Genomic DNA, 10,808 nt, shown 5'->3' with positions numbered 1-10,808 from the left:
TAGATTAGCATTTTTTAAAAATCTACTTGTAGATTTCTACTTAGAGAACAGCACCATCTTGTGTTTCCACAGGAAGGTACCATCTTCTATCAAGTGTGTTTTACCAGCAGGATGAGGAAATTCTACTGCTAATGCTAACCTATGGTGCCAGGTCTTTCTATCTTACTACATTTCTAATGAAGTTTTAGAATTATTCTACTGTGCTCTTCCTATGCATCAGTTCCAGCTTTGAAATAGCAAGAGCACTTTCATTTACTATGGAAAGAGTTTTTCCTTAATATCTGTGCAGCCCAGCCCACATCCACTGACCTCAATCCTTACCAACTCACTGCATGCCATCCATTTTCCATCTTCTAGAACCTGCATACCTGTGCCTAAGGGCTTTCTCCAGCCACCAAAGTCTACCTTGTTGCTAACACAGCAGGCCAGACTTAGCACCAACTCTGCTCCCAGAAGGCTCCAACCAATGACTTATGCGAGATGGTGTATAAACATCCTAGCTCCCTCCCCTGTGAGGAGGGAAGCTCTGCTTCCTAGAATTCTCTCGGGAGATGAAGCAGTAATCACTCACAATGGAGAGTTCTGGGCTTCCTTTTCTTCTGTCTCACTTCCCCAGCCCCTTACCAATGTCTCCCTCACCTCCAGATAAACTTTTTGTACTTGAGTTTTGCCTTGAGGAGCCCAATGTGGTATCTTCCCACAGATTTCCCTTGGCCCTGAACCAGCTCTCACTTAGCTGGCCTCCCTGCTCCTCACTCAGCAGGTCCCTAGAGACACTCATGGGTTACAGGGCTGTCTCACTGATAGTCATGAGATTTGTGGATCAACCTGAATTTTCAAGGTCCTGAAAAGGTCCCCACCAAAGTGACTATGCAGGCCTGTGTGTGTCTGGGCCAGCTGGCACTAACCTATCCATATAGTGAAACAGAAGCAGAATATCTGAAATGCCCAGGGACCTACCAAGCAGCAAAATCAAACAAAAATTCTGAAGCAGGAAGGAAGAGAGAAAGGTCAGAATGACAATAAAGCTATTTGGCATAATTTGCCCAGATGCAAATGCTTAACATCAAACTTATTCTCAGAGACAGACAGACACGGCCCTCCCACCAAAGACCCAGCCCTCGCTGGACAGGGATGTATCAGTAGGGGGAGCCAATGTGGCTCTCCAGGGGCAGTGGTCCCTCCCACCACATACTCCACCCCACCCTACCCCAGCAGAGGAGGATGCCCTCTGAGGGTGATCACAGAGCTAGTTTTCCAGAAGCCTAGAGCCTGGGGGTGGAAGCAGGGAAGCTGGCTTTCCAAATCACAAATTTCTGTGATCACTTTATTTTTAAAAGACACAGCTGGCACATTTTCACAGTTAAGACCAGTTGGTGCTGGACAGTCACAAAAGAAAAAAAAATCAAGTTTTGGTCACAGCTCTAAGACAGGCATTACATTTTTCATGGGGACAAGGATGGAGACACTAACGTGCTGTGCATCACGAGGCGGGCATGTAAGGCCCTCATAGCACTGTGGCCTGGATCACAACCTCTGAGTTCTCGATGTCCCTTTTGCTCTGGATCTTCAGCTCTAGCTAAGCCAGGCAGGGCTTCTGCCCTTCCCCAGCCTGGACTTTTGCATACTAGATGGTATGCTTCAGAACATGGTGCTTGGCTGCCATGGTCTTCTCACGAACCACCTTGAGATTGTTGGGGTGCTAGCTAGTGTGTCCACACCAGGAGCATGGTGACAGAGAGGTCCCTGGTGCCCACAAAAACAGCATCCCCCTTATGAGTGTCCATGAGGATGTGCTCTGTCACCACAGAGCCATCAGGAAAGGCAGGTTGGAGCTGGTGAAGAACAAGGTGTTGGGGCCCATCAAGTGCCATACAACCATAACCACTAAGGCTTCTTCCTGGTGGTGGATCTTTCTGCCAATCAGTAACTCATCCTCGAACTGGTGGGGAGTTATATCTGCAATCAGCACAACCTTTTCTTTGTAAACAAGAAGGAGATCCCTGGACTGTGCATAGAGCCTTCTCCTTTCCACTTGTCACTCATCCACACATCACACACGTACACCAGTCAGAAGTTCTGCTGCTTCAGCTCATGCACAATGTCCACCACCATAGCCAGGAAGGACTTCTCCCTCATGACCACCTGGTTGTCCACGTAGCTTCGGACAACATGGCTCTAGATGGAAAGCTCCCGGCAGTCCTCCTTCATGCTGGCCTGCCAGGGTGGCGCGGGACTGTGAACATCAGTGTCTTGTTGCTGGGAGGGCTAGGGCTCAGGTTCCCCTCTGGCCCAATCAGTGCAGATGCCTGGCTCTGACGCTGTGGCCTTGCCTGTGACCTCAGGACCTCTCTTGACATTTTCTTAATTCATGTACCCTTTATTTGCTAAATAGTCATAAGTAAAGCATGATACTTTCCATTTGGTTCAGCTTATTATTTGTCCTGTGTAAATAGTGTAGAAAATGGTAATATTAACCATTTTGGTTTATTCACATTAAGGCCAGAAATGCAGCACAAGTTAAATTTCCATTTATGGAAATGAATTTCCATAAAATGTGAACAGAAGAGCAGTCTAAAGGTTGAAGGAGATGAGTTTCAAACCATGTCTCCCAATTTCAGCTCAGTCCACCGATATGGTTACTAATCAAGACACAGGATTTTGCTTTGAGGTACTGGGAAAGCCCATCAACTGGTTTGGAATGAAGGGGAAACAGACTGGATACTACAGTGATCAGTAGTCCAGAGGGCTGAACTTGTTAAGGAAGCATTATCAAGTACTCAGAAGCAATACACTCATGAGTAATATTATGACAGGCATTTCTATAATTGTCCCCCTTCTCTCACAATAAGAGAACCCTTGATTTTAAGCTGGGCTCACACCCCCCCCCCAAATTTAAAACACCTCCATGCTGCTCTGTACTTAGGTGTGGCTCCAGGTGTCTATGTTGTGGTCAATTAAAGATAAGCAAAAGTAAAAATTACACCTTTTGGGTCATGTCCGTAATGGCAAGGATGTGACAAATGCTACAGTGCATTATTTCCCAACATAGAAGTGAGGCATTCGATAGCTGAAAGGGAAAAAAGGAGATGATATCACTCCCTATTTACATAAAATCATGACTTGTTACTGATAGTAAATGCAATGTGTAATCAAAGAAATGAAGTTCACATAGGAGTAATATGTTGATTAGTCCTAATACATGCCAAGACCCTGACAGATAAAAGCAAACCAACTTCTATTTATTATTTCGAAATGCATTAGCATCAGTCAGTAGCCCTTCCAACAGGAGACAGCGAGGCCCACCTTCGATTTAATTAATTTTTTATTATAAGTTGAATCATCAGATCCTACAGATATTCTTTAGGGGGTCAGCATGAAAATTTCCCAGAAGAAATACTACATGATGAAACTATCTGTCATGGGCAACACCATGAAAATTCAAAAAGCATTTTAAGTTTTCACCATTACTACCTTTTGCTTAGTGTAAATAATTACTGAATAAATAACTGGATAAGGTAAAAGCTGCTCTGCATATGACTCATAAGTGTCAGAAGTAAATGGATTAAATAAATACTGTCTCATTGCCTTTGTGTTGCCCGTTCACTTTTGGAAACTAGTGAATGTGGTGTCAAGAAAGGCGTAAACTAAACAGTTTGCAGCCCTTCCCTGCCCTTGAATATGATGTCTTTGGTTTAGGAGCTGCATAAGTAACAGTGTATAAAATAAATAAAATAAATACTGTCTCAAAATCCCTTATAACCCTATATTTCTCATCTTCATAATTTTGTTGATATTAGAACAAAGTTACCATATGTCAACTAAACCAAGAGGGAACAACAGGAATAAAAAGATATGAGAAATCATGAATTGGCCCAATCCAACTATGTTCAGGAATCAGGAAAGGTCATATTAACTACTGTGGGTATGGTAGGCATATTACACATAAATAATAACAAAGCCCCCCCAACATAAGATATCAAAATTAAGAATAAGAAGAAATAAGAGACTATATGAACAGGGCTTCAAAGAATTCAAATACAAGAATGAATCATAAGACACACACCTAAAACATCTATTGTTACTATGCTTAAATAAATAAAAGACATGGTTGAAAATATCTTTACTGGAAACGATAAAAATGTAAAAGAAGATTTGCAAATGTAGCCAAAGAACTTATAGAAATAACAACTACAATCCAAAATTTAAAACTCAATGAATGAATTTAACATCAGATTATACATAGCAAGAAACTTGGTAAACTGAAGTATGGTTTGGAAGAAAGTATCCAGAACACAGTACAGAAACTTTAAAAAAACATAAAATTAATAAAAGTATTTAAGGAGACTCTATACAGAGTACAGAGTGAAAAAGTCTAGTATTTCTTTAAAGTCTCAGTAGAGAAAAGAAAGAATAGGAATTTGAAAAGTCAATAGCTGAGAATAAAAAACAAAGATTCACAGACTCGAGAATCCAGTGAGTCCCAAGCAGGATATATAAAAGCACTTGATAACAGACACATCATAGTAAAACTGCAGAACACCTAAGACAAAGTGAAGATCTCAAAAGCAACCAGTGGGGAAAAAAAGAACAGATTATATTCAAATGAGTGAAAGACTGAAAAGTGACTTCTTAACAAAAGCAATGAAAACCAGAGGGGGAGAGAATATCTTCAGCTTGCTGGAAAGAACAACCAATTCTATTATAAACTACTGATTGTAAGCTGAAGATATTTTAAGACAGACAAAATTGGAGAGAATTTGTCTCCAAAAGAATCTCACTAAAAAAATTCTAAAGAAACGTCTGGCCAAGATGGAGGCGTAGGTAGACACACTGAACCTCCTCGCACAACCAAAAGAAGGACCACAAATTTAAAAACAAAGAACAACCAGAAATGACAGAAAATTGAACTGTATAGAAGTCTGATAACCAAGGAGTTAAAGAAGAAACATTCATTCAGACTGGTAGGAGGGGCGGGGTCGGGCAGCCAGGTGGAAAGGACTTTTGGCAAGGTGGTGGCTGGCGGGCCTGGCAAGGCAGTGGCTGGAGGAGTGGGCAGTCCCACATTTGCATGCAAATAAACCAGAAGGAACAACTGGGGAGTGAGACAGACCATGCAACCTAGGGTTCCAGTGTGGGGAAATAAAGCCCCAAACCTCTGACTGAAAACACCTGTGGGGGTTGAGGCGGCAGCAGGAGAAGCTCCCAGCCTCACAGGAGAGTTCGTTGGAGAGAGCCACGGGGTCCTAAAATGTACACAAACCCACCCGCTCAGGAATCGGCACCAGAAGGGCCCAATTTGATTATGGGTAGCAGGGCAAGTGACTGAAATCCAGCAGAGAGCAGAGCAAGTGGCATTGTTCCCTCTCAGACCCCTACCCCACATACAGCATCACAACACAGCCACATGGGTTGCCCCACCCTGGTGAACATATAAGGCTTCACTCCTTACTACATAACAGGTGTGCCAAGAAAAAAAAAAGGCCCAAATAAAAGAAGAGATCAGGGCTCCAGAAAAAATACAACTAAGTGATGAAGAGACAGCCAACCTATCAAATGCACAGTTCAAAACACTGGTAATCAGGATGCTCACAGAATTGGTTGAATATGGTCACAAATTAGATGAAAAAATGAAGGCTATGCTATGTGAAATAAAGGAAAATGTACAGGGAACCAACAGTAACAAGAAGGAAACCAGGACTCAAATCAACAGTGTGGACCAGAAGGAAGAAAACATTTAACCAGAAAAGAATGAATAAACAAGAATTCAAAAAATGAGGAGAGGTTTAGGAACCTCCAGGACATCTTTAAATGTTCCAACATACAAATCATAGGGGTACAAGAGGAAGAGCAAGAAATTGAAAACTTATTTGAACAAATAATAAAAGAGAACTTCCCCAATCTGGCAAAGGAAGTAGACTTCCAGGAAGTCCAGGAAGCTCAGAGAGTCCCAAAGAAGTTGGACCCAAGGAGGAACACACCAAGGCACATCATAATTAATTTCACGAGATTAAAGAGAAGGACAGAATCTTCAAAGCAGCAAGAGAATGGGACACAGTTACCTACAAAGGAGTACCCATAAGACTGTCAGCTGATTTCTCAAAAGAAACCTTGCAGGCAAGAAGGGACTGGAAAGAAGTATTCCAAAGTCATGAAAGGCAAGGACCTACATGCAAGATGACTCTATCCAGCAAAGCTTTCATTTAGAATGGAAGGGCAGATAAAGTGCTTCCCAGATAAGGTCAAGTTAAAGGAGTTCATAATTACCAAGCCCTTATTATATGAAATGTTAAAGGGACTCATCTAAGAAAAAGAAGATAAAGAATATGAACAGTAAAATTACAACAAACTCATAGTTATTGACAACCACATCTAAAACAAAAACAAAAACAAACTAAGCAAACAACTAGAACAGGAAAAGAATCACAGAAATGGAGATCAGATGGAGAATTATCAGTGGGGGGCGTGGGAGGGGGAGAATGGGGGAAAAGGTACAGGGAATAAGAAGCATAAATGGTAGGTACAAAATAGACAGGGGAGGTTAAGAATAGCATAGGAAATGTGGAAGCCAAAGAACTTATATGAATGACCCATGGACATGAACTAAAGGTGAGGAATGTGGGTGGGAGGGGTGTGCAGGGTGGAGGGAAATAAAGGGAGGAAAATAGGACAACTGTAGTAGCATAATCAATAAAATATATTTAAAAAAAGAAAATTCTAAAGAACATATTTGAAGCAAAAAAAATCCCAAAGGAAAGGATTAAGATGAAACAAAGAATATAGAACCAAAAATGCCAAAATATAAGCACATCAAAAATATATTATTTAAAGAAAACAATAATAAGATTCTTGAGATTAAATATAATTAAGATACAAAGCAGGAATACTTTATAACTAAGGAGGTAAAAAATGAAATTAAAAGTGCTCCAAGACTCTTATACTGTCCAGGAGAAAAATAAAGGTACCTATTAAATTTAAAGATTTTATTTATTTCTTTTTAGAGAGAGGGAGAGAGAAAGAGAGGGAGAGAAACACTGATGTGAGAAAGAAACATGCCCATCCTCCATCAGGGGCCCTGGCCTGCAATTTAAGCACATGACCCAACGGGAGTCAAACCAGTGATCTGGTTCACAGGCCAGTGCTCAATGCACTAAGCCACACCAGCCAGAGCAAGGTACCTATTAATTTTAGGCTTAATAAATCAAGCATATTGAAATTATTGAGATACCACTAAAAGAAAAAAGTATGTAACTTCTGAAATGAGTAGAAAGTTGAATGATTTAAAAAGTGCTCAATCCAGAATAAGGCAATAAAAGAGTGAAATACAAAGTACAAAATAGGATGACTGAGTAAGACCAAAACTTTTTAATTCCTTTAAATGTAAATTAATCCAGTGTCCCAGTTAAACGACATTCTTAGAAAAACCACATTAATAAAAAGAACATTTTAATCAAAAGCACTATATTTTAACCAAAAACTACATTTTAATCAAAAGATAGTATCTAAAAACAAAAGATAGCCCTGGCTGGTGTGGCTTAGTGGATTGAGCGCTGGACTGTGAAGCAGAGGGTTGCTGGTTCGATTCCCAGTCAGGGCATATGCCTGGGTTGCAGGCCAGGTTTCCCGGTGTGGGGAGCACAGGAGGCAACCACACATTGATGTTTCTCTCCCTGTCTTTCTCCCTCCCTTCCCCTCTGTCTGAAAATAAATAAATAAAATCTTTAAAAAACAAAAAAAAGATAGAAAAATTTTAAAGCATAAGTATAGGAAAAATACATCGTGCAAATGTTAATCAAAAGAAAGCTAGAGTAAGCCCTGGCAGGTGGCTCAGTTGGTTAGAGCATTGTCTCATACACCAAAAGGTTGAGGGTACCTTCATGCCATAATTTTAACATTTTATGAGATTTCATCTTTGATTTGTTCTTGCCAATCTCTGTAATATTGCATGATTTTTTAAAATATGTATTTATTTTACAGAGAGGAGAAGGGAAGGAGAAAGACAGGGAGAGAAACATCAATGTTTGAGATAGAAACACAGATTAGCTGCCTTCTACATGCGCCCCCAACTGGGGACCAAATCCACAACCCAGGCATGTGCCCTGACTGGGAATCAAACCAGTGACGTTTTGCTTTGCAAGACAATGCCCAACCTACTGAGTCACACAAGCCAGGGCATGTAATTTTGCAGGGGTTTTTACACATATATCATTTTTATTCCTTTAAAAATTTTTAATTTCAACATACGGCTGCACAAAAAAACTGAACAAAAAACCAAACATATCAGGAACTCTACACACACCCCCCAAAGAAAATAAACTTATTTTTTAAGGAACAATTAATTTCAAAATTAAGAGATCCCCAAAATATTTATTTCTTGCTTATCCTATGTGTTTGCACCTGCAAGGCACACTGTTGCAATTCCACGTGTGCTTCCATTCTGGGGACCAAACTGAAGGAGCAACCCCTATTTGGGACAGACCCATTTTTATGGCACAAGATATAACAAGAGATGATGGAAGTTTGTGATGCACATATGCAGGGTACATTATGTCCACCCGCATTCCATTGGCTAAGTTACATCAGATGTCTAAGCCCAAAGTCAATGATGTGGTATTGTAAACTCCGTCTTCAAGGTACTAGGCACAGCAAGTCAAATATCAGCGATGAAGGACAAATTTCTCATCAGTAAAGGAGCTAGAATTGGGGAAAAGGATACAATCTATCAGAACAATGCACTCCTCTCCTTTTCCTTCTGAATCCCTTTGTGTGACAAAGGAAAATATTTCTTGTTCCCTAGGTAGAAATCAAGGTCATGACTTATATGAGTTGTGGCCTGGTTAGTTTCCTCTGGGTTGTGGGAAAATATTCCCCACTTAATCTGGGCCATTATCCTGCAAATAAACTAGGACTTTGCACTCTAACTAAACAGGGCAAATCAAACCAAGTACTAGAAAAATTACCTGGAGAACATATAAGAAGTACAACAATAATTACCTAGAAATCAAGAAAATGTCATAAACTAAAAACAGATACCCAAAAAAGGGTTAACACACGTTTTCTTCCTAAGGGTACCAATGAATTTTTATAAACCAGTGCAAATAGCACTACTTTTGTGGTATATATCGAAAGCACTCATGTTCTGTTCTTCTGTGGAAGTTTACATAAGTGAATGTTATCATTTTCTGAAGATCAAACTATTGGAGATTATGCATTTCAGTATTTCTTCATTAATTCAAAAATATTAATAGCTCAAATCCCAGTCATAAAGAGAAACAGCAGCTAATGATAAATCTCATGAATGCCTGTGACTCTCTTAAAAAAGTGACAAATTAGGTATTCATAAGTGAACATTATTTAAAATTTTTCCACTAGTGTGAATCATTTCAAACCAAATTATAGTAGAAATGCCCTATACACATGAAATTCTAAACTATGCACTAAAATGGCCAATAATTTATTCTTTGAGAGAACATGAACAAGACTCCAATCAATTTACATGAGATAGTCCAAGCAAATATGAAACTGCTGCCAAGTTCTTATACTTGCATCCTAGTTATTTTATTTTAAAAAATTTGAGTGAAAAATGAGACAGTTGTTTTTACAGCTTAGCTATAAATAAAATGAAGTGTGTGGGGGGGTGTAAAATCTTATCAAAGAACTATGAATGTGCTTGGGAAGTGGAGTTTTAACACACCAGAGTCACCTCTAAGCCACATAGTACCTCCTTGTACTCTGAACATGCTCGTGCAATACTCAGGCACACATATATTAAACAGTTAGCCCTGCAAAAAAAAGGTGTTCTTACAGTCTTGGGTAACTTCTATTTTATTCATCAAAAGGAAACACAATCATTCAACACCTGCATCATCCCCAAGCAAACAAACCCTCACCTCAGCAGTCACAACCTCAAAGGTAAGACTGCAAAGGGACAAAGTAGCAAATCATATTGCTATGGCCCAAGGAACACTTCCACTGATTCTGTGACAGGTTACTCTCATTTCATTGAGATATCCAAAAAGGTGAGGTGGGGAGGATATCCCCCACACATCTGAGAGAAGCTACAGCAATAGTCACCTACACTCTGGGTAGAACACAAAACGTAAGGCCACTGTTTCCATATAAGGCGGCTGAACTGGCTCTTGATGGTGGCCTCTGGAGCAAATGGAGTTGTTTTAAGAAGCACCCAGCTACTTTACTCATGAGGTAAACAAGAGAAGGAGCTTCCCCAAAGGACAGCTGAGGCTTGCTATGTTAACATTAAAAGAACAATAAGAGTTATTTAATTTGACCCTTTTGTGACATGTACAATAATAAAGCAGATCCAAAGCATTTTGATGACTCTCCCAAGGTCACTAGCTAATTTTTATGACAATTTGACTTAAACCTATGCTTCACTATTCATAATTCATTATTCTTTTCACTGTAACTCTGAAACTCCAGTTCCAGCACTGAATTTTCAACAAGGGAGTAATTATGGCTAAGATATTAGTGAATAATATTTAATGATGCAGCAAAGAGGAACTTTCTTGAGTGACAGAAACAGTCTATATATGATTGGGATATTGGTCACACAGGTGTATACACTTGACTGTCCACTTGTTGAATATAAGATCTGTCACCACAAATCATAAATCATTTTGTTATTAAAATAATATTTAATAGAGATAATTTATAAGATGTCAAACATTAACATAAGAAAATCTACACAATATATAATTGTGCTCGTTCCACGTTATCCAAGGTCATGTAGAAATCACAACCTGAGACAAGGACAAATAAAGGATGCCCTTTATTCGGGAGGTACAAAC

At 39.7% G+C, this 10,808-nt stretch overlaps 1 non-coding gene and 1 pseudogene across 1 annotated transcript; one reads left to right on the top strand and one right to left on the bottom strand.

Annotated features, from left to right (window-relative positions):
* Window positions 1–1,507: 1,507 nt before the first annotated feature.
* On the bottom strand, window positions 1,508–2,211 carry LOC119047482 (pyridoxal kinase-like; annotated as a pseudogene).
* Window positions 2,212–3,585: 1,374 nt separating this feature from the next.
* LOC119047523 (small nucleolar RNA SNORA13) lies at window positions 3,586–3,719 on the top strand. The gene has a single exon (XR_005082157.1). It is a non-coding gene; the product is annotated as a small nucleolar RNA SNORA13 (small nucleolar RNA).
* The last annotated feature ends 7,089 nt before the right edge of the window (window positions 3,720–10,808 follow it).

Source organism: Artibeus jamaicensis, unplaced genomic scaffold (genome assembly GCF_021234435.1).
Source record: "Artibeus jamaicensis isolate MK-2021 breed Jamaican fruit bat unplaced genomic scaffold, CSHL_Jam_final scaffold_1283, whole genome shotgun sequence".
Taxonomy (NCBI): Eukaryota; Metazoa; Chordata; class Mammalia; order Chiroptera; family Phyllostomidae; genus Artibeus; species Artibeus jamaicensis.
The sequence above is the reverse complement of the archived record's forward strand: the minus strand, read 5'-3'. Positions and strand labels throughout refer to the sequence as shown.